Consider the following 25,346-nt stretch of genomic DNA (forward strand, 5'->3'; position numbering starts at 1 on the left):
TCCTTTCAGAATGGGCTGTTTTTCCCCCGTTTTCAAGAAGCAATGCAGTTTTAGGAACAAGAAAATATTACAGGAAATGACATTCATGGAACATATTCCATACTGCATCACTGATAACTCAGATGCTTCACATTATGTAAATCCCAAATTGTCAATATTTTTTAAAAGTGCAATACTCACTGCATTTAATCCATTAGTAAGCTAAAAGAGAAAACAGGAAGCAAGAAATAGTTATTTCACAGTCCCTGCAAATCACTGGGCTAGCTCTGGCACTCCACTGGCACTAAGGGCTCACAAATGTGCTTTACAGCACGTTTGCGACAGTGTGTGCCAGCACTAAGCTGGCGTGCATGGTTTAGGATTGGGCCCTGTGTCGCTTAGTCTATCTCCAATGGATGTGTACATGACAAGGTAGCAACAATGATATGATGAAACATCTGTTAAAAAATACAAGCTATCTACAGCCAAGAACTGGTGAGAGCAAAAAATTGAGAAAGTTTAAAAATGAAGATGTAAAAATATTATGGGATTTCCAATTACAAAGAGGTAAATGTTAATCATACAATACACCACACATAACTGTAGTCGAGAAGAAAGAAAAATAAAGTCAAATCATCAGTATAGCAATACCAGGTGACAGTAGAGTAGAAGAAAAAGAACTGGAAAAAATAACAAAATACAAAGATTTACAAATACAAACTGAAAGTTTGTGGCAGAAGAAGACCAAAGTGATCCCAGTGGTGGTGGGCACCCTCGGTGCAATTCCAAAACACCTTGAAGAGCACCTGGACAGCATAGGGGCCACAGAAATTACCATCCACAAACTACAAAAAGCAGCTTTACTAGGAACAGTTTACGTTTTGTGACAATATTTATAACACTAAAATAGGACAAAAGTCAGACATCCTAGGTCCTTGGAAAGGAGCTGATGTCTAGTAAAACAAACCAGTCGATGACACCTGACTGTGCAAAAATATAACAACAACAACAACAGTTTTCTTTTAAAAACAATATTTATCACCTATCTCTTGATGCAGCTTATAAAACAACTCAAATAAACAGAATATTAGCAATAATCAAACTGTTAGGAGGACTTTCACTTATATCCCTGTAGTTTGGAATTCCATGATGGCAAATGGAAATTCAGTGAGTCAGAAATAGAAATATTATGAATGGCTTCTCGACCTTTCAGCATGCAAATTATCTGCTTTCTACACCTCTTGCCTTTCAGAACTTCCTGTACATTTGGCAAACATTGAATCATTTCACTTCATCTATATTTGCCTGTCTCCACCCCACTTGGAAGCCGTGATTGAAGTTCACTAGGTACACATCAAGGATATGACACAGATAAAGAAATTCCCAACATCACAATCCATCTCAGCTTTTCCCAACACTGGCACCCTTGGCTGTTTATCTTTCAGCAGACCAGGTCAGACGTAACAGTCCAGAAATGCACAAAGAAGGCAGAACTGAGCAATTATCGTTCTTAATGGCCAAAGAGCTTTCTTCCTCCTCCCATAAATTGGAGCAGCAGATTGCTTTCTACCCCTCAGCTATGATCGAGCTGAAGAATGAGTCCCTTCCTCTCTGTTTCGATCCTGTTTTTATATCCTGTTCCTTAGTTTTCATTCTGGCCTTGTTCAGAGGCTTAATTGTCAAGTGTTCCATCTGCAGGCCCATACCCTAACATACCAAATGGAACCTTGCTTGCTATCGTGTAATGGAACCTTGTTGTCATAAAGCCCTTTTCATTCAGAATGGTGGGAACAACAGGGTTATCATTCAGACAGCCCCTAGAAATAATGAGCAAATACTGAACTTCCATGTTGGGGAAGGACCATGGTTCAGCGGCAGAGCACATGCTTTGCCCACAAACGGTCCAAAGGAGAAGTCAATCTCTGCCGTTTTTGGCTATAGACAAGAATATAATCTCTGCCTGAAATCCTAAAGGTCTATGTCAGGGATGCCCAAACCCTGGCCCAGGGGCCATCTGCGGCCCTCAGGGAGCCCCCAGTTCTCCAATGAACCTCTGGCCTACTGGAGACTTGCTGGAGTTTGTGCTGGTACAATGTGACTGCACTCAGCGTGAGGGCCAACTGCTCAACCTCTCATGCAAGCTGTGGGCCGAGGGCTCCATCCACGAATTGTCTGTTTCATGCCATGTCTGCAGCGGCAGCAAAGAAAAGGCTGGCCTTGCTTTACACAAGTCCTTTTACAGGCCTTGAGCTATCATGAGACCTTCATTCATTCATATGAGTTCCATCTCTCATATATTCATTTATGTAAATTTATTCAAATTTTAAATGTAAATTAATTCTATTTTCCCAGCCCCCAACACACTGTCAGAAAGATGATGTGGCCCTCCTACCAAAAAGTTAGACACCCTTGGTTTACGTTGACAGTACTGACTAGGTGGAGCAAAAGTCTGTCTCACTAGAAGGCATCTTCCTGTGACCACATTTACAAGGGAGGAGAGGTGATCTTTTCTGGCCCTTGACTGCTCCTCTGCTTTGCTCAGCCCCACATTTCACTCCCCACGTTTCATCTGGCAAGAAAGACAACCTCCAATGTCAAGAATCATGTGGGTTATTTACTCAGTACACGGAGAAGTTGCAGAAATACTCACCCCCAAGTCTGATAGAACATTCTAGATGTGAAAGAAAGAAAGAAAGAAAGAAAGAAAGAAAGAAAGAAAGAAAGAAAGAAAGAAAGAAAGAATGTTATTCTGTAATGGTTTGGGATATCTTCTAAAACGTTTGGTTATTTTACTACTGTATACAGAGACTGAATGCCCAACCCAGATATTGTCCAGGGGCACGCTACCTATTGCAATATTGATTTTAGAGCAGTCTAACACTTAGGGTTTTCCAGACATACTCTTCTCCATACTCTTTCTCTGACATTCTCAGCAGTGACAGGACAGAGCCTACTGGTGAAGAGACAAACATACTCAAGGCAACTAGGTTATGCTAGTTTTCTGCTCACTCTGAAATGAAGTCTCCCTGTGTTCCATAGAGCCCTAGAAGTGCTTAGGTCAGGGGTTCTCAAACTGGTGGGTTGTGACCCACCAGCCAGAGAAGCCCTATCTTTGCCCCCTTAAGGGTGGGGCAGGGGGATGGCACTGAAGCTATCACCAGGATTGTGCCGGAGCTAAAGGGGGTTTCTCACACCTACCTAAAGCCAACACCAGCCTCCTCTGCAGGGCTCCCCAAAACTCCACAAGCTCAAAATAGTCATATGAACCTACTAATGGTTTTGTAATTGCAAACCAGATATAAGTTTGATTGCTATTTTTTGCTTTGTGGTGGCTTGAGGAGCTCCCCACACCTCCCAGAGGCCAGCACTGGTTTTAGGTAAGTGTGAAAAAAAACTTTTTTCACCCTGGCAGCAACGCGATCCCAATTGCATCACTGCTTGCCCTTTCCCCACTCACACATTTATCGGTCCTCAAATTTTTGAAGAATTTGAGAACTGCTGGCTTTGTACATCTCGTTGAACAGAAGAACCTTTCTAGAAACTGAGAGACAAAATATCCAGCAGGAAAAGCCTTTATCCCACGGAGAAAAGGACAAAGTGGACCATTCATCCTTCCAACTGAAAGCTGGAATGTGTTTGTTATTCCTAATAACCCTCAAGTAATTCCTGGTCAGTTTGTATAAGATGTCCCATTGCAATATTTGCAGGGTGGGGTAGAATAAGGGGGAGGCAGTGGCAACTGTAGTAAAATACGAAGAAAATTTTCATACTTACCTGCAGTAAGTTCCCAAGTGTCTAAATTTTTTTAAAAAGACACACAATTATTCCATCATGCTTTTCTATTTCTCCTGAAAACCTTGATTATTTCACCCACAGTATCCACGTTTCAGTCTGTTCTACAAGTAATTCCGATGGACCCATTTTGTTGAAAGCTGCTGACTTCTGTATTAGACATTACCGCAAGGACACTGGAAATTTTCTATAGCAGTGGTTCTCACCCTTTTTAGCCCGGGACCCACTTCTGAGAATGACAATCTGTCTGGGGCCCACCGGAAGTGATGTCAGCAACCTGGAAGTGATGTCATAGCCAGAAGTGACATCATCAAACAGGAAGTGACATCACTGTGATGCCAGAGCTGGAAGTGATGTCATCAAGCAGGAAGTTCTTGCCAGTATTCCAGCTCAGAAGCTTCTTACAATTCTCCCTGCCCTCGCTACCATTGCTATCAAGCAAAAAACAAAACATCTGGAACAAAATATTTGTGTATTTATTTACTACTGTTTTTATTTCTGCCTTTATTTACAAAATCTCAAGCTACTTCTTGTATTGCACTTGAAACTAACAAACGCTGATGTGGCTGTTGATACTGTGCTCAGCACTAGCCAGAAACAAGCGCACCCTACTCGTGCACCTCAATACAAGAAGAAGCTTGAGCTTTTTGTAAATAAAGGACATAAAAACAGTAGTATCCCCTCAGAAGGAAGATAAGCAGGGACGCTTCCCCTCATTGCCCCCAAGCCCAAGTACGCCTACTCAGAATTGACTCCCATTAATGGCAATGGGGCTTACTCCCAGGTAAGAATAGACAGAATTGCAGCCTAAGAGAGAAGTAAGAAGAGGGGAAGGGTGCACATCAGAGAAGTGGCTGGGGGAGCAGCACTCTCCCTGGGTGCTTCTCCCCCCCCACATGCCAGGCTTGCCCTCCCTCCTCCCCCCCTCCTGGCTGCTCTCTTGGCAACCAGGGTTCCCTGGTTAGATTCCTGAGATAATAATCTAAGAGGGGAGATCATGCGGGTCTGCCTCTGCTCACCCAAGCCCTGTGTTCAGGTCTCCACCTACATTCTCCAGCCCAGTCCAGCTGCAGGGAGGGGAGCTGCTCTGTCTTGCAACCCTGAAGCAGCCCATCCCATTAAGGCAGCCAAGCTGACAAAGACTGGTGGGGAGAAGCCTGGCTGGCTCATCCACATCTCTCCTGGTCCTTCTCTGCCTGCAATCCAAGCCTGCACTCTGCAATTGGCCCCCCTGAGGGAAGCCTCCAAGTGCAGAGGGGGGTCCAGCTGGAAGGCAGCAGCACACTTCTGGGGAAAAGCAGCACAATGCTTTCTTTGCACATGTGCAAGCCGCTCTTAGTTACGTCTCAGTGCCGGGAAGTTTAAAATGGCGATGCCCAGGCTTTGCCCACTTCCAAAATGGCGCTGCCTAGGTCTTTTGCCATCTCCAAAGATGGCTGCCACCAGCTTCTTGCGACCCACCAGAAATTGGATCGTGACTCACCAAGTGGGTTCCCACCCAATGTTTGAGAACCACTGTTCTATAGCGACTGCCTACTGGAGGAAGCCACTCCCCAAAATACTGGAGCACCCAAACAAGGAGCAAGGATTTTTTTTTTTTTTTGGGGGGGGGGGGAGTATGATATCTGATTCAAATAAAGTAGAGTATACTTTATTTGAATTTCAGATACTTTCTGGAAACGTATGACAATTCCAAAAGTTTCTAGAATTTTCTTTTACATATAATGGGCAAAAAATGAAGATCTCTTTGAAGAAACAAGTTTTCAGAAGGTGGTCATACAACACCACAGAAGCGAATAAGGTACCAACAAAGCTCTCCCTCAAAAAAAAAAATATTGTATGTATAAACCAAGAACAGCCCATATAAGATTGTTAGCAATACTCACATTCTTGTCCATATTGTTGGCAGCCTGAAATGTAAAAATGCACAGTTATTTTTTGGCTCTTATTTTTACTTGGCACCATTCACAGAACCCTGCAGAGACTGAGGGCCCAATCCCATGCAGGCTGAGCACTGGCACTGAGCTCCAGGGCTGGCTCTGGTTCACAAACCGACGTCCGTGACACCCAGAGAGGAGAGACTGCCGGCGCTCCACCAGCCCGTTGGCACTGGGCCCTGTAGCAGATGGACGCTGCCCAGAGCCCAATAAGTGCTCCAGGTGGCAGTAAGGGCCCTGTGGCCCGGCGGAGATATTTTGGGCAGAGGGAAGGGTGGGAGGAGGACAGGGTGGGGGAGTGACCAGCCTGGGAGGGGGTGGGACTGACAGAATCCTGCTCCCCCGTATCCTATTCTTCATGTCAGGTTGCAAAGCCAAACACAGAATTTCCCAAGCCTGCGCCAGTAAAATAGCCGGCACAGCCTTAAGAAGTCCCATTGAAGGACCTAGGTGTTTACCAACGAGACCTCTGGTGGCCCCAGCATTGCTGCTAGATACAGCGGTAGCCATTTTGGCACACTGCACCCAGCAGCACCACTGAGTATAGGATTGGGCTGTGCATCAGTATTGCAAAATACAGGCAAGGGAATTGGATCCATTTCTCCACCGAGAACCATCTTCCAAACACTGACATTGCCTTCAACTTCTAGTCCATTAACAGCAAGAAGTTCTCCGAGATTCACAGGAGAGTCCTGCTCCCTAACATCATTTAAAAAAACAAAACAGAGATCCCATCTAGACCCTTCTGCAAGCAAAACATCTGCTTTCTACCCTTCAGCTATGATCTATCCCACAGAACAATCATCCTTCCCTGCAGTTAGGCCGTAGTTTACAGATTTACAGTTTACTTGGTTTTCTTTGTAAACTCTATGATCTTTTGTTGCTGAAAAGCAGTATATAAATATTCTGAACAATAATAATTTCCAGTTTTAAAAAGGATGTATGCAGTACTTACCGCAAATTGTGCTAGATTAGCCTAAATTTAAAAGAGAGATGTTATTATTCCTTCAAGTGATGCAATTTCTCCTGAAAACTTTCCTAATTTCACTATGGTATTCATGGACATTCAGTCTGTTCTACAAGTGAGTTTAGCCAAAGTACTTCTGATAAATCCATTTTGACAAAACTTAACATAGCAGCATTAGGAAGCATGACTTTCGAACTGGCTCTCCTCACTTCTTCTACTGACCTTCAGCAGGCTGAAGACACTTCCAGAAGTATCACATTGAAAGCCTGGACCAGTCAACAGACAATCTCCAGCTGGGAGTCAGGGTGGGATGGCTGAAGCCAGGGAATAATATTCTCCTCCAAACACAGGAGAATAAACTAAAGGGGATCTGGAGTGACAGGCATTAGGACCTAGGATATTTGATTCCTTCATGGACATTGGATAGTTAAACAATTTTGGCCCTATTTTCATTCCACAAACTTGGGGGAGGGGGAAATGTGTGGGCAAATGTATTTGTTTTTGCATTTCTGGTACATAACTTTTACTTTTCACAGAAAGCGTGCAAGGGCATAAAACTCAGACCTATTTCTCCATTTATTGACTCCACTTATTCCTCTTGCACTGACTAAAAAAACACAAGGAAACATCAGAAAATATAAACCAGAAGATTCTGAATATAACACAAAGATTGTCTATTCAAGTTTGTTAGCAATACTCACTTGCTTTTCTTGCTGAGTCTGAAAAAGCAGAAGTGCACACTTACTTTTGGATCCCATTTATACTTCACATGTTGTCAGAACTTTGCAGAGATTCAAAGAGCATGAAAATACACAAGCCGGGAAGTCAGAATCATTTTCTCCACAGAGGAATCCCTTGCAAAGCATGGCCATTACCTTTACCGCTTCCCACATCTCTTGGCTCTGACGAAATCAGCTTTCCAAGATTTGAGAGAGAGTTCTGTTCCCTAACATCATTTTGGTGAAGCAGAGATCCTCTCACTTTAATCTAGACCCTTTGGCATATACAAATCATGTACTCATTGCCCCTCAGCTATGGACCATCCACTGAATGAGTCTCTTTCCCTATGTTTACAAGATCCTTCACTGACCTCCAGTTTCTCCCTGGACTACATCATAGGGTTAATTCTCCACGGTTCCCATCACAGAGAGCAGTCTGGGAGCCCAGTCCTATCCAACCTCGATGCAGCTGCAATGCAGTCTGGAGGTAAGGGAACTGTTGTTTCCTTACCTTAAGGAGGCCTCCATGACTGCATCGTCACTGTAGGATGCAGCGCACACCCCATTGGCACAGCTGCATCAGCACTGGGAAGTTGGATAGGTTGGGCCCTCGGTTCCCTAAACTATAGAACTAAAATGTTAGTCCTTAATGTCCTTATAATTCAGAAAGACCAGAAAATTTAGATTATCATTCAGGCACCGCTGTTCCTCCAGATGCTGGGAAGCTTAGAATTGGGCTGCCCATCCATTGTACACAACCGTGAGGACCATTTCCTCAGTACACAGAGGACCTGCAGAAATACTCACGGTTGATGGATCTGTCAAGATACCCTAAATGTAAAAGAAAAGAAATGATATTCAAGGTGTTCAATCCGTCTGAAAAATCTTGATTATTTCACTACTCTATACAAAAATTGAATACCTGAATCTGTGACTATCAAGGGGTGCCTACATTACAGATTAAGATTCTAGCTCTACAGCAGTATAACTCTCTGGTGCCCCAGACATACTTCCAACTAGTGCTTTATATATCTTCCTCCAGAATGAAAAGGAAGCGTTGATTGTAGTTCTATGTATGAATAGGGGGACATAATCAGGTCAACTAGGTGAGGCCAGTTTCCTCCTCGCTCAAGAAGTGAAGCTCCCTTGACTTCTATAGAGTCTTAAGGATTGTTCTGTGGATCTGGTTGGACAGAGGGGCTATTTTAGAAATGAAAGACAAAATATGTGGCAGAGTGAGGGCCCAATCCTATCCAACTTTCCAGTGCCAGTGCAACCGCAGTGAAGCCCTGAGGAAAGAGAATCTATGTTCCCTTACCTGGAGGGGGCCTCCATGACTGTTCCCCTACTGCAGGATGCAGTGCATGTCTTGTTGGCATGGCTGTACCAGCACTGGAAAGTTGGATAGGATTTGGCCCTAAGTTTCCCCCATTACATAAGGCAATGTGGTTCAATCACCCTATAGCAGGGCTTTTCAAATTGGGGTGTCATGACGCTCCAGCCTGTGGGCCTTGGCCTCTGCCTCCTTAAAGGGCGGGGCAGCCTGGAGGCAGGGAGGAGACAGCGGCGCGATCCCCAGGATTACGCCGCTCAGGGGGGCTGAGTGCATTTAACCAAGCCTCCTGCAGCCTCCCGGGTGTGCGGGGAGCCCGGCGTGACCTTCTGCAGGGTCCCAAGTGCACTCAAGCCCCTGCAGCCCCCCTGAGCAGTGCAATCCTGGGGATCGCGCCTCGGCCTTCCCCCCGCCCCCGCAGCCTCTTCCCGCCCCTGCAAATACTTACAGTGGCTCAAACTCTCCAAGAGAGTTTGAAAACCACTGCCCTATAGAAAGAAATCTGCAGTACTTACTCTAATTGGCTGTAAAAGCTCCTAAAATGAAAGAGAAACACATAATTATTCATAATACTTTATTTTTCCTACAAACCCTGATTTTTTCTTCATGTTATTCATGGACTTTTGTCAAAGCGTTTAACCCAAGTACCATCCATGAACTTCTTCTGTTCAATAAGGAAATGCCCCAACAATGCTGGAAACTTCCTATAATGACCCTTAGCCAGAGGAAGTCATGGCAGAAGTGTCAGACCACCCAAACAGTGTCCAGAAATGTAGGGTGAATATACAAGGGATGCACTCACTAAACCCAATTCTCAAGTGAAGTCTCAAGTCTGAGCCTTCGTGACTGGAATCCAAGTCTCTCAAATTGCAATTCTCAAGTCTCTTAGCCAAATTTCACAGAAGAAAGGGAGATGGTAGTGTGTGTGTGTGTGTGTGTGTGTGTGTGTGTGTCAGAGTTGTCATTTAACACTGCCTGATGTTCCCATCCCAACTGCACTCCAGTCAGCTAAGTGTTGAAGTCCTTCACTTCAGCCACCACTTATGTAAAAAAAAGCTGTGCTGTTGTTCAGGTTTAGCAATACAACAATCCTTAGTGATCCCCCATCTGCCTACCCTGATAAACAAATCCCTCTTAACCCCAACTGCACAAACAATGAGCCACTCCCTGCACCTACCATGTGCAGCAGAGAAAAAATAGTGTTTTGACCAGATAAAGCAATGACCCACTCTCAGTGCCCTGTGCTACAGTATGATGCCCTATGTTGATGTCAGCCAAAAGGTTTCCTAGATCAGTGCTTTCCAAACCCCTACAGGGGAGTTGGGAACTAGGTAAGTGTTTGCGTGGTTGGGGAGGGGGCGGGGAGGGGTAGCAAGGTGCTGCAGCGATCGTTACCAAGGGGCTTGTTTTGTACTTGAGGGACAGAGTTGGCCTCTTGCAGGCTGCTGGAGGCTCGCAGCCCCCACTGATGTCCTCTGTAGCTGTGTAAACAGCGCTTATCTCCAATCAGCAGTTACTTCCAGTTTTCATGCAAAAAATTACTACTAAAGAACACATATATGCTGTAACGACAGGCACTCGAAAGGGACTCAAAGCCAAAAAGGCCCCAAGACCCATGTCAAGTTCCTAGTCACTAGCTGTGAGTCGAGAGTTGTGTCCAAGCCTTTGATGGGAGTGACTTGAGTGTGACTTATGGACGAGTCACTCAAGTCATGTTCCCATCCCCGGAATATTCTGGGCCTCAGGATTTGTGACAATGGCAATTTCAGGGTTAAATACCCTCATTAAATGTTCAACGGGAAAGCACTGCTGAGATATGAGAGTAAAATACTCTGTTGGTTCCTATTGGGAATACTACTTGCAAATCTATTTGAGTGCAACACAAGAGTAGACTTAAACTACACATTGACAGGTTACGCATCATGTGTAATAAGTTCTTGAATTAAGAAAAAACATCATCATTAGTGATCTACACCAGTACACAAAAATATTTCAGATTTCCAAAGTATCACCATCCTCAGCATTAACCAAAGACTGCCATGCAAAATTTATAACTGCTACTTCACTGGGTCAGCCAGCCTTCTCCATGCTGTCCATATCTTTGACATTCAGCCAGGACTCTGAAATACAGAACTGAAAGTCCTTGTGATTCAGGAAGATGGGAGAGTGTGGGATATCATTCAGACACCCCTAGGCTCCCTTGACAAAACACACATTTACTGAAGAGGAGAGGGTATCTTCTTTCCAGGTTTTTGACTGTTCCTCTGTTTGCTCTGCCCCCTGTTTCAGCCCTATCTGACAAGAAAGGGCTGTGCCTACTGTAAAAAACAAAACAAAAACATCTGCGTGGATCATTTCCTCGGTACCCACAGGATTTACAGCAATAAGCACAGTGAAGCCCTTCACAGCATCCCAAACTTTTAAAAAACTTATTCCTTCATGTTATTTCTCCTGAAAACCTTGATTCCTTCACCCTTGTGTACAGAGATTGAATGCCTGATTCTAAACCTAGTTCTTCTCAAAGTTGTACCGATGTTACAAATTGAGGCATTGGCTTTAGAAAGTGAGGCAGACACAAAACCTCCTGGCACATTCTTCACTGTCCCCAAGAATGAAACACTGTCGTTTTGTCAATGAAGAGGTGAACATTGTAAAGCCTATGAGATGTGGCCAATTCTCTGCTCCCTCTGCAATGAAGCTCCCTTAATTTCAGTGGAACCCTAGTATTACTTCATAGGTCTTCTAGGACAGAGGAACACTTCTAGAGATACAAAATATCAGACACAAAAAGCCTACATCCTACTGTAATGGGCAATTCAGGTTACTCAACTGATAGAATAAAGCTTGCAATACTTATAGTCAAACTGCCTACCGCATCCTAGAGTTTCAAACAGGAGGAGGAGAACGTAATTATTCCCTCATGCAATTTGATTTCTCCTATTTGATTATTTTACTATAGTATCCATGAACTTTCAGTCTGTCCTAATGGTGAGTCTGGCCCAAGTCCTTCTGATGAACCCATTTGGTCCATACTTAATGTATCAGTAATTGATTAGCCATTCAAATCGGTTTGTTAAGGGTAGCTCAAACAGCTCTCAGATTCCTTAACAAACTACAGTCCCCAAGAATGCATTGGGGGAATAGAAATGCATTGAAAGTGGATTAAAGGTGTAGTGAGAATGCAGCCCAGGTCTTCTCCAAAGCCCCAACATGTATTGTTACAATTCAAATGTGGGAAAGCGAAACACACCTACAGAACAGAACTACTAGGGCTCAATACTAGATCATCCAGTTCACAGAATGTTTAGGCCCAAGTAGTAAGATCCATCCCTTCTAGTTTAGGAGGTATCTAGAACACACATGTGGCCTAGGATCAAGTCTGCCTAAAATAAAGACATGGGTAGTCTAAGGCTCAATGAGCTCAGATTTCCACTCAACTTTGAAACAGACATTTAAACTTTAAGGAGACATTCATGAAATGCTAAAATGTTAACATGACCTAGCAATACAGACTGCTGCAAAATGTGGAGGTTGTGGAAGATCACTGAGACTCAGCAAGCACTGATGTACACTGTTCATCTCTTCAGTGTATTCCTCCTCCCCCACCCCCACTCCATCTCTGTGGCTTCTTGGCAAAGTTTTTTAAAAATACTTTTTCAAAGCTCCAGAAAGCTGAAATAGAAATTTTAACAAATACTTAAATAATGACATAATCATCATGTAACAATACTCACATCCAGTAATCCACCGTTACTTCCAAGACCACCCTAAAATCAAGACAAAGGTGTTGTAAGGCTCCATAGCTATTGTTTCCACCCACAGTTGAACGAGACAATTAAGCTTCAATATTCATTCTAGGGCAATAAAATAGCACCATAGCAACATCAACACCATTTGGAAAATGTGATCTACTGAATTGTTACGTTTATGAACAAAATAGATATTCTTAAACTTGACAATTGAAGAGTTTGGAAACTCTTCAGGGGAGTTTTCCCAGGGGAAATTGTCTTCAGGGGAGTTTTACCAGTCAGACCCTCCTCTGCCTGCCTCTGTAGTCTGGCATGGTGGCAGCAGATCTAAAGTACTAAGTTTTTTCCCCATTCAGCTGCAGGTCTAGAAAAGGCAAAAGGGGTAGCAGGAACAGGTGCGCACATGTGAGCCACTGGCAGCCACTACATTTTGTCATCCAGATGTCTCCCTGGAGTCCCTTCCCTTGAGATTCCCCCAGGACTCTGAAAGAGAGAACTGAAAGTCTTTCTGATTCAGGAATTGGGCAACTGTGGATTATTGTTCAGACATGCCACTGCGTTTGCCAAAGAAGAAAAGATGTCCTTTACTGTTCTCTGACTGTTCCTCTGGTTTGCTCTGCCCCCTGTTTCAGCCCGATCTAGCAAGAGAGTCTATAACTGCTGTAAAAAAACCGTGTGGATCCTTTACTCAGTACACAGACGATTTGCAGCAATACACAGAGTGAACATCTTCACAATATCCTAAATGTTTTTCAAAAAGTTATTAATCCTTCACATTATTCCTCTCAAAATGTCTGATTCTTTCACAACTGTGTTCGGAGATTGAATGCCTGGTCCTAAACCTCATTAATCTGAAGTTGTGCCTACGCTACACATTGAGATATTGGATTTAGAGCAGTTTAACTCACAGTGAGGTAGATATACAACTTCAACCCAAATCCTAACCTACTTTCCAGCACTAGCAGAGCTGCGCCAAATGGACGTGTGCTGAATTCTGCAGTTGGGGGACACTCAGGGAGGCCTCCTCAAAGTAAAAGAATGTTGGTTTCCTTAGCTAGGAGCTGCATTGCCCTTATATTGGTGCTGGAAAGTGGGTTAGGCTTGCACCCTTCCTGGCACATTCTTCACTGTCCCCAAGAATGAAACATGGTTGTTCTGTCAATGAGGAGGTGAACACAGTAAAGCCTACAAGGTGTGGTTTTTGACTCTTCCTCTGTTTGCTCTGCCCCCTGTTTCAGCCCTATCTGACAGGAAAGGGCTGTGCCTACTGTAAAAAAAACAACTGTGTGGATCATTTACTTGGTACCCACAGGATTTACAGCAATAAGCACAGTGAAGCCCTTCACAGCATCCCAAACTTTTAAAAAACTTATTCCTTCATGTTATTCCTCTTGAAAAACTTGATTCCTTCACCCTTGTGTACAGAGATTGAATGCCTGATTCTAAACCTAGTTCTTCTCAAAGTTGTACCGATGTTACAAATTGAGGCATTGGCTTTAGAAAGTGAGGCAGACACAAAAACTCCTGGCACATTCTTCACTGTCCCCAAGAATGAAACACTGTCGTTCTGTCAATAAAGAGGTGAACATTGTAAAGCCTACTAGAGGTGACCAATTCTCTGCTCCCTCTGCAATGAAGCTCCCTTAATTTCAGTACAGCCCTAGTATTACTTCGTGGATCTTCTCGGACAGAGGAACACTTCTAGACATAGAGATACAATATATCAGGTACAAAAAGCCTACATCCTACTGTAATGGGCAATTCAGGCCATTCAACTGATAGACTAAAGCTTGCAATACTTACGAGCACACCGCCTAACACGTTCTAGAGTTTAAAGAAGAAGAAGAAGAATGTAATTATTTCTTCACGATATTGGATTTCCCCTGAAAACCTTGACTATTTTACTATGGTATTCATGAATGATCAGTCTGAGCTACAGTTGAATCTGTCCCAGGACCTTCTGATGAACCTGTTTTGTTCCATACTTAATGCATCAATATTCAGTTATCCCAGGGACACTGGGCACATCCTGTAGCAACCTTCAGCTGGAGAGAGGGCTGCCAAGAGCTGACATTGGGCCTGGACAAGATGCCTGATTGTTCCCTTCCTAAATGCATTGGAGTAATAGAAGTGCATTGGAAGTGGATTAAAGCTGTAGTGGAAACGCAGCTCTGGACAAGCTATATATTTGAGGGATGAGGCTGAGCATGCAGTGATTGACCTTGTTGAAATAGCAGTTTTAGCAAATACATATAGAAATAGACATAATCATTGTGTAACAATGCCTTACTCATTGGCAAAGCTCCAGTAATTCCACCAACTGTGGGTAGTCTAAGACTCCATGGGTTCAGATTTCCACTCAGTGTTGAAAAAAGGCCTTTTCACTTTATACAGTCACTGCAGGATCTTAATAGCACTTCCAGAAAGGCTAAGTATTATGGAATAGGAGTACTGACTGCTGACTAATATGGAGGTGCTGGAAGATTTCTGGAGGAAAAATCCATTATGGGGTACAAGCCATGATGTGTATGCGCAACCTCCTGATTTTAGAAATGGGTTATGTCAGAATGCCAGATGCAAGGGAGGGCACCAGGATGAGGTCTCTTGTTATCTGGTGTGCTCCCTGGGGCATTTGGTGGGCCGCTGTGAGATACAGGAAGCTGGACTAGATGGGCCTATGGCCTGATCCAGTGGGGCTGTTCTTATGTTTTTATGTTCTAAGATCACTCTATAACAGAGGAATCAGGCTCGGCAAGCCCCAATCTACATTGTTCATCTCTTCTGTATATTTCTCCCCACCCCACTCCACCACCTCCGTAGCTACTTCGAAAAGGGTTTTAAAAATATTTTTAAATGCTTCAGAAATTTGAAATAGAAATTTAAGCAAATACTTAGAGAAATAAAGACAAAATCATCATGTAACAATACTCACAGGGGATGGCCTTCCTGAAAGTAGATTGCCAAGCTATAATAAAGACAAAGATATTCTAAGGTTCCATACATATTGTTTTCCACTCAAAGATGAAAGATACATTTAAGCTTAAATATTCATTCCTGGATAGGAAGGAGCACCATAGCAACATTAACACAACTTTGAAAAATGTTAGCTACTGATTTTTGTTCCATTTATGAATGAAATGGATGCTCTAAAACGTGACAAATACACCCTCTTCATGAGTTTTATCATTATTGCACAGGAAAGGGTTTGATGAATAAATGGACGATACTGACTGGTAAAGTGGTAAGAAACAGGGGACCCCAACATAGAGAATGTTCAAGCTATCTTGATTTTTTTTTTTTTAATTCACAAGTGGTAGATCATAACTGAATTGCCACCTAGGGAGAATTCTTCAATACTTATTTTAAAATAATCAAATATTCCCCCGTTCTTATGTTCTGGAGGGATTTTGGAGTATTCCTTTTTTGGAAAGCCTGAACTGTCATTTTTGCAAAACACACACAGACACACAACAACCTAATCACTGAAGCTGAAGTCAACATTTAAAGTCAGTTGCCAACATCCACAAATGTGTAATAACCCAGCAGTACTCATTACTGGCAAACAGGGAAGAGTCTTCTATGGAGTTCTGGCTTCTCACCACAAGGAGGCCCAATTTAATGCTCCTTCGTGAACCAAGCCTGTGCATTCTGCAATGGAAAGAGTCCATCTTCTGGCTACATCATCACCCTGGCTGACTGCTATCTGTTTTAACCAGGTATTATCATAGCGAACCTGTTGGCATCCTTCAATCCTAGTCCTAAAATCAAGACCAAGGAATTCTAAGGCTTCATAGGTAATGTTGCCCACTGAAATTTGAGACAGTTTGTGAAATGTTAGCTGCTGAAACTTTTTTATCTTTTGTTACCTTTATGAATGAAACGGGATGTTCTGAAGCCTGACAAATGCTCCTTCTTTATGGGTTTCATAAGTATTAGGCAAAAAAGCATTTTTTCATTTATTCATTTCATGGATAAATGGATGATACTGATTGGCAAAGTGCTAAGAAACAGGAGACTCCAACATACAGAAGTGGCCTTTTAAAAATAATTTTAAAAGCTTAAGGGCACAATCCTAACCCCTTATGTCAGTTCTTTCCAGCACTGGCATAGCAGTGCCAATGGGACATGTGCTGCATCCTGCAGTTGGGTGTCATTCACGGAGGCCTCCTCAAAGTAGTAAGGGAATGTCTGTTTCCTTTCCTCAGAGCTGCATTGCCCTTATGTCAGTGCTAGAAATCACTGGATTGGGTTAGGATTGCACGCTATGAAGAGTAAAATACTCTGTTGGTTCCTATTGGGAATACTAATTGCAAATCTATTTGAGTGCTACACAAGAGTAGACTTAAACTACACATTGACAGGCATCATGTGTAATAAGTCCTTGAATTAAGAAAAAAAATCATTAGTGATCTACACCAATACACAAAAATATTTCAGATTTCCAAAGTATCATCATCCTCAGCATTAACCAAAGATTGCCACGCAAAATTTATAACTGCTACTTCACTGGGTCAGCCAGCCTTCTCCATGATGTCCCATTCATTGACATTCAGCCAGGACTCTGAAATACAGAACTAAAAGTCCTTGTGATTCAGGAATATGGGAGAGTGTGGGATATCATTCACACACCCCTAGGCTCCCTTGACAAAACACACATTTACTGAAGAGGAGAGGGTAACTTTTTCCAGGTTTTTGACTGTTCCTCTATTTGCTCTGCCCCCTGTTTCAGCCCTATCTGACAAGAAAGGGCTGTGCCTACTGTAAAAATAAAACAACTGTGTGGATCATTTCCTCAGTACCCACAGGATTTACAGCAATAAGCACAGTGAAGCCCTTCACAGCATCCCAAACTTTTAAAAAACTTATTCCTTCATGTTATTCCTCTTGAAAACCTTGATTCCTCCACCCTTGTGTACAGAGATTGAATGCCTGAATCTAAACCTAGTTCTTCTCAAAGTTGTACCGATACTGCAAAATGAGGCATTGGCTTTAGAAAGTGAGGCAGACACAAAAACTCCTGGCACATTCTTCACTCTCCCCAAGAATGAAACACTGTCATTCTGTCAATGAAGAGGTGAACATTGTAAAGACTACTAGATGTGGCCAATTCTCTGCTCCCTCTGCAATGAAGCTCCCTTAATTTCAGTGGAACCCTAGTATTACTTCATAGGTCTTCTAGGACAGAGGAACACTTCTAGAGATACAAAATATCAGACACAAAAAGCCTACATCCTACTGTAATGGGCAATTTAGGTTATTCAACTAATAGAATAAAGCTTGCAATACTTATAGTCAAACTGCCTACCGCATCCTAGAGTTTCAAACAGGAGGAGGAGAACGTAATTATTCCTTCATGCTATTTGATTTCTCCTATTTGATTATTTTACTATAGTATCCATGAACTTTCAGTCTGTCCTAATGGTGAGTCTGGCCCAAGTCCTTCTGATGAACCCATTTGGTCCATACTTAATGTATCAGTAATTGATTAGCCATTCAAATCAGTTTGTTAAGGGTAGCTCAAACAGCTCTCAGATTCCTTAACAAACTACAGTCCCCAAGAATGCATTGGGGGAATAGAAATGCATTGAAAATGGATTAAAGGTGTAGTGAGAATGCAGCCCAGGTCTTCTCTAAAGCCCCAACATGTATTGTTACAATTCAAATGTGGGAAAGCGAAACACACCTACAGAACAGAACTACTAGGGCTCAGTACTAGATCATCCAGTTCAGTTCACATAATTTTTAGGCCCAAGTAGTAAGATCCATCCCTTCTAGTTTAGGAGGTAGCTAGAACACACATGTGGCCTAGGATCAAGTCTGTCTAAAATAAAGACATGGGTAGTCTAAGGCTCCATGGGCTCAGATTTCCACTCAACTTTGAAACAGACTTTTAAACTTTAAGGAGACATTCATGAAATGCTAAAATGTTAACATGACCTAGCAATACAGACTGCTGCAAAAAGTGGAGGTTGTGGAAGATCACTGAGACTCAGCAAGCACTGATGTACACTGTTCCATCTCTTCTGTGTATTCCTCCTCCCCACCCCCACTCCACCATCTCTGTGGCTTCTTGGGAAAGGTTTTTTAAAATATTTCTTCAAATCTCCAGAAAGCTGAAATAGAAATTTTAACAAATACTTAAAGAAATAATGACATTAGTATCATGTAACAATACTCACGCCCAGTAATCCACCATTCCTTCCATCACCACCCTAAAATCAAGACAAAGGTGTTCTAAGGCTCCATAGTTATTGTTTCCACCCACAGTTGAACAAGACAATTAAGCTTCAATATTCATTCTAGGGCAGTAAAATAGTACCATAGCAACATCAACTCCATTTGGAAAATGTGATCTACTGAATTGTTACATTTATGAACAAAATGGATGTTCTGAAGCTTGACAATTAAAGAGTTTCCAGGGGAGTTTTCCCAGACAGCACTCCTCTGCCTGCCTCTGTAGTCTGGCATGGTGGCAGCAGATCTAAAGTACTAAGTTTTTTCCCCATTCAGCTGCAGGTCTAGAAAAGGCAAAAGGGGTAGCAGGAACAGGTGCGCACATGTGAGCCACTGACAGCCACTACATTTTGTCATCCAGATGTCTCCCTGGAGTCCCTTCCCTTGAGATTCCCCCAGGACTCTGAAAGAGAGAACTGAAAGTCTTTCTGATTCAGGAATTGGGCAACTGTGGATTATTGTTCAGACATGCCACTGCATTTGCCAAAGAAGAAAAGATGTCCTTTCCTGGTCTCTGACTGTTCCTCTGGTTTGCTCTGCCCCCTGTTTCAGCCCGATCTAGCAAGAGAGTCTATACCTGCTGTAAAAAAACCGTGTGGATCCTTTACTCAGTACACAGAGGATTTGCAGCAATACACAGAGTGAACATCTTCACAATATCTTAAATGTTTTTCAAAAAGTTATTAATCCTTCACATTATTCTTCTCAAGAAGTCTGATTCTTTCACAACTGTTTTTGGAGATTGAATGCCTGGTCCTAAACCTCATTAATCTGAAGTTGTGCCTATACTACACATTGAGATATTGGATTTAGAGCAGTTTAACTCACAGTGAGGTAGATATACAACTTCAACCCAAATCCTAACCTACTTTCCAGCACTAGCAGAGCTGCGCCAAATGGACGTGTGCTGAATTCTGCAGTTGGGGGACACTCAGGGAGGCCTCCTCAAAGTAAAAGAATGTTGGTTTCCTTAGCTAGGAGCTGCATTGCCCTTATATTGGTGCTGGAAAGTGGGTTAGGCTTGCACCCTTCCTGGCACATTCTTCACTGTCCCCAAGAATGAAACATGGTTGTTCTGTCAATGAGGAGGTGAACACAGTAAAGCCTACAAGGTGTGGTTTTTGACTCTTCCTCTGTTTGCTCTGCCCCCTGTTTCAGCCCTATCTGACAGGAAAGGGCTGTGCCTACTGTAAAAAAAACAACTGTGTGGATCATTTACTTGGTACCCACAGCATTTACAGCAATAAGCACAGTGAAGCCCTTCACAGCATCCCAAACTTTTAAAAAAGTTATTCCTTCATGTTATTCCTCTTGAAAAACTTGATTCCTCCACCCTTGTGTACAGAGATTGAATGCCTGATTCTAAACCTAGTTCTTCTCAAAGTTGTACCGATGTTACAAATTGAGGCATTGGCTTTAGAAAGTGAGGCAGACACAAAAACTCCTGGCATATTCTTCACTGTCCCCAAGAACGAAACACTGTCATTCTGTCAATAAAGAGGTGAACATTGTAAAGCCTACTAGGTGTGGCCAATTCTCTGCTCCCTCTGCAATGAAGCTCCCTTAATTACAGTACAGCCCTAGTATTACTTTGTGGATCTTCTCGGACAGAGGAACACTTCTAGAAACAGAGATACAAAATATCAGGTACAAAAAGCCTACATCCTACTGTAATGGGCAATTCAGGCCATTCAACTGATAGACTAAAGCTTGCAATACTTACGAGCACACCGTCTAACACGTTCTAGAGTTTAAAGAAGAAGAAGAAGAATGTAATTATTTCTTCACGATATTTGATTTCTCCTGAAAACCTTGATGATTTTACTATGGTATTTATGAATGTTCAGTCTGAGCTACTGTTGTATCTGTCCCAAGACCTTCTGATGAACCTGTTTTGTTCCATACTTAATGCATCAATATTCAGTTATCCCAGGGACACTGGGCACATCCTGTAGCAACCTTCAGCTGGAGAGAGGGCTGCCAAGAGCTGACATTGGGCCTGGACAAGATGCCTGATTGTTCCATTCCTAAATGCATTGGAGTAATAGAAGTGCATTGGAAGTGGATTAAAGCTGTAGTGGAAACGCAGCTCTGGACAAGCTATATATTTGAGGGATGAGGCTGAGCATGCAGTGATTGACCTTGTTGAAATAGCAGTTTTAGCAAATACATATAGAAATAGACATAATCATTGTGTAACAATGCCTTACTCATTGGCAAAGCTCCAGTAATTCCACCAACTGTGGGTAGTCTAAGACTCCATGGGTTCAGATTTCCACTCAGTGTTGAAAAAAGGCTTTTTCACTTTATACAGTCACTGCAGGATCTTAATAGCACTTCAAGAAAGGCTAAGTATTATGGCCTAGGAGTACTGACTGCTGACTAATATGGAGGTGAAGGAAGATCACTCTATAACAGATGAATCAGGCTCGGCAAGCCCCAATCTACATTGTTCATCTCTTCTGTATATTTCTCCCCACCCCACTCCACCACCTCCGTGGCTCCTTGGAAAAGGGTTTTAAAAATATTTTTAAATGCTTCAGAAATTTGAAATAGAAATTTTAGCAAATACTTAGAGAAATAAAGACAAAATCATCATGTAACAATACTCACAGAGGATGACCCTCTTGAAAGTAGATTGCCAAGCTATAATAAAGACAAAGATATTCTAAGGTTCCATACGAATTGTTGTTTCCCACTCAAAGGCGAAAGATACATTTAAGCTTAAATATTCATTCCTGGACAGGAAGGAGCACCATAGCAACATTAACACAACTTTGAAAAATGTTAGCTACTGATTTTTGGTCCATTTATGAATGAAATGGATGCTCCAAAGCGTGACAAATACACCATAAGTTTCATCATTATTGCACAGGAAAGGGTTTGATGAATAAATGGACGATACCAACTGGTAAAGTGGTAAGAAACAGGGGACCCCAACATAGAGAATGTTCAAGCTATCTTGATTTTTTTTTTTTTAATTCACAAGTGGTAGATCATAACTGAATTGCCACCTAGGGAGAATTCTTCAATACTTATTTTAAAATAATCAAATATTCCCCCATTCTTATGTTCTGGAGGGATTTTGGAGCATTCCTGTGTTGGAAAGCCTGAACTGTCATTTTTGCAAAACACACACAGACACACCACAACCAAATCACTGAAGCTGAAGTCAACATTTAAAGTCAGTCGCCAACATCCACAAATGTGTAATAACCCAGCAGTACTCATTACTGGCAAACAGGGAAGAGTCTTCTATGGAGTTGTGGCTTCTCACCACAAGGAGGCCCAATTTAACGCTCCTTCGTGAACCAAGCCTGTGCATTCTGCAATGGAAAGAGTCCATCTTCTGGCTACATCATCACCCTGGCTGACTGCTATCTGTTTTAACCAAGTATTATCATAGCGAACCTGTTGGCATCCTTCAATCCTAGCCCTAAAATCAAGACCAAGGAATTCTAAGGCTCCATAGGTAATGTTGCCCACTGAAATTTGAGGCAGTTTGTGAAATGTTAGCTGCTGGAACTTTTTTATCTTTTGTTACCTTTATGAATGAAATGGGATGTTCTGAAGCCTGACAAACACTCCTTCTTTATGCGTTTCATCAGTATTAGGCAAAAAAGCATTTTTTCATTTATTCATTTCATGGATAAATGGATGATACTGATTGGCAAAGTGCTAAGAAACAGGAGACTCCAACATACAGAAGTGGCCTTTTAAAAATAATTTTAAAAGCTTAAGGGCACAATCCTAACCCCTTATGTCAGTTCTTTCCAGCACTGGCATAGCAGTGCCAATGGGACATGTGCTGCATCCTGCAGTTGGGTGTCATTCACGGAGGCCTCCTCAAAGTAGTAAGGGAATGTCTGTTTCCTTTCCTCAGAGATGCATTGCCCTTATGTCAGTGCTAGAAATCACTGGATTGGGTTAGGATTGCACGCTATGAAGAGTAAAATACTCTGTTGGTTCCTATTGGGAATACTAATTGCAAATCTATTTGAATGCTACACAAGAGTAGACTTAAACTATACATTGACAGGTTAAGCATCATGTGTAATAAGTCCTTGAATTAAGAAAAAAAATCATCATTAGTGATCTACACCAATACACAAAAATATTTCAGATTTCCAAAGTATCATCATCTTCAGCATTAACCAAAGCATTAACCAAAGCATTAACCAGCCCCCTTCCTAAATGCATTGGAGTAATAGAAGTGCATTGGAAGTGGATTAAATCTGTAGTGGAAACGCCGCTCTGGACAAGCTGTATAATGGAGGGATGAGGCTGAACATGCAGTGATGTAGCTGCCCAATGAGATGCAATGATCTCTCCCACCGTCGGAAGCAGCCCCTGGCATCACGCTCTACGTCAATCGAGCGAAGACTTATAACCGGTAAACTGCTGCTTTCCGTGTTGTGCCGATGCTGTATGGCAAAGTTGGAGTGTCCTCTCCAGTGCGCAAAACCTGGGTAAAGTAGATATGGCGGATAGACTCTTTCCCCTGCAGCAAATCACCCCTCTCCACGTTGCTGAAATGGTCCAACAGAAAGGCAGAGGCCAATACGGTTGGTCCCAGCGTTGTCGCAGGAGTTTCCAGAACGTGACTGTGTTCAGCCATGAACTGCCTCAGGGACTCCGACTCCGGATTTTGCCTCGAGGTTGACTCCTGAAGCCTTTTCCATAACTGGATGTAGCCACAAGGCAGTGGAGGTTTGGGATCCGAGTTTTCCTTCTCTCAGATGAGCTGCCTTCCCAGGCTAATGAGTCCCATCTACCCGGTAGCTGTTTAGTCGCCTCTTACGACAAGTACAGCCAAACTGAGGGCCTATTCTTATCCCCAGCCCCCAGGCATCCGTTTTGCCCTATCACGTCTAGTTTTGGAGATATAGTATTGCCTCATTAGTGAATGGTTCAAGCAACTTCCCCATGAGGAAGCCATGGTGTAGGCTTCCTCATGAGGAATCTGCTTGAACCATTTACTAAAGAGGCTATGCCGTGTCTCCAAAACTAGATGTGATAGGGCAAAACGGATGCTGTTTTGGGAATCAGCACCCCAAATATACCCAGGAATTGGTGTAAAGTTTAAGGAAGCAAAATGTACGTTGGCCTGTGTAATCATTAAGGAATTGTATTATATGGGTCCCTTACGAGTAAAAGGATTCTTACCAACTGGCACTCTGCTGGGCAGAGGAGAGAGATGAGAAGAACAGCAGGCAAAATCAGGAGTTTCATCTTGACTTTTCTTTGTCTCCTTTCTGGAATGAAGTCACGGATGTGAGGAATGGGTCCCTTTACCTGCTGCATTTATACCATCCATCTGTCCTGAAACTTCAGGCCTCGGTGGACAAATATAAAACTTACCCTGTCAATTAAGCCAATCGCTTTTCTCAATAAGAAAAGGTTATGTAAACATCATTTAGTAAGTCATCATTGATGTCAAAAGCAGGAGGATACTAATAAGAAAGCCTAACTGGGTGAATTAATTCTTCCCAAACAGGTTGTTGAAATGACTCCATTTGACTTTTTGTGGGTCTGGGCAGTGAGGCATATACTAGGATATTCAGGTTTCAGGGATTGTGCAGCCTCAACACAGTACAGTTGATGGATATCATACAGAACGTGCATGGCAAAAATTCTCAAGCAATGCACAGAAAACAGAAGGTTTGGAGTCACAGAGTTGGCAAGCTGATATTTAGATGTTGTTACCACAACATCTGAAAACTTAAGGAATCTACAGCTAAGCAGACCAAGTCACATCTGTATCATATATTTATATTTTCTATAGGTGGGAGCAGTCTAAAGTGTTCAAAATGAAATTACACTGCTATAATGCGAAACTGGGCTTATAAAATGACAAAATGCAATATCCTGCTCAATTAACAAAATAACACAGACATGTACCTATGAAAGTGGCTGCATCTGTGGATCATCCCAGGTGCTTCTGTCTGTTTCTGAGGCCCCAACTCCCTCGGAGCTATGTTGCTTTCACTGGCTGTAGAGTCTCCTGAGGATGCTCAGAGGCTGCCAAGGAAAATACATGGAGCCCTATGGAAAGTGAAACTGAGCCACATTGCACATTTACTAGTGATTAGGCGACCATGTCTTGATCCATTGGAAAGGGCAGGCCAAAGGAACGCAACGCCACCAGAATGGTCCTGATTCAATGAACGCAGGCCCCCAAAACACTCAAGAACGAGGTCCCTCCCTCCAGGCTGAGAAATATATTGAACCCTATGGAAAGCAAAACTGAGCTGCAGATTTGCATTTACTTGAGAGTAAGCAAATGTTTAATGGTTCCTTGCTATGCTGGTGTTTTCTTTTTCCCCCTGCATATTCAAACCAGCTTGTTTCCATAGCCATTCAATGCTACGTTCAATTCTGTTGGTTCAAGTCTCCGTCTTCTTACTGTTTTAATTTGGCAATGTTTTAATTTGTTTGTGTTTGGTAGCACTAGGTTCAATGTAGACAAGTAGCATTCAAATCTCAAATGGCTCCTGTAAGTTTAATTCATGCAGTGGGCTATGTAGTTGTGCTCTTTGGCTGTGTGTGATGTGTTTTATGCCTATTTGTTTCCGCACTGTCCAATGAACACTCGAGACAACAGATATGGGAGAAAAGGTCACTTTATTTTGCAGT

The sequence above is a fragment of the Tiliqua scincoides genome, chromosome 10 (assembly GCF_035046505.1).
Source record: "Tiliqua scincoides isolate rTilSci1 chromosome 10, rTilSci1.hap2, whole genome shotgun sequence".
Lineage (NCBI taxonomy): Eukaryota > Metazoa > Chordata > Lepidosauria > Squamata > Scincidae > Tiliqua > Tiliqua scincoides.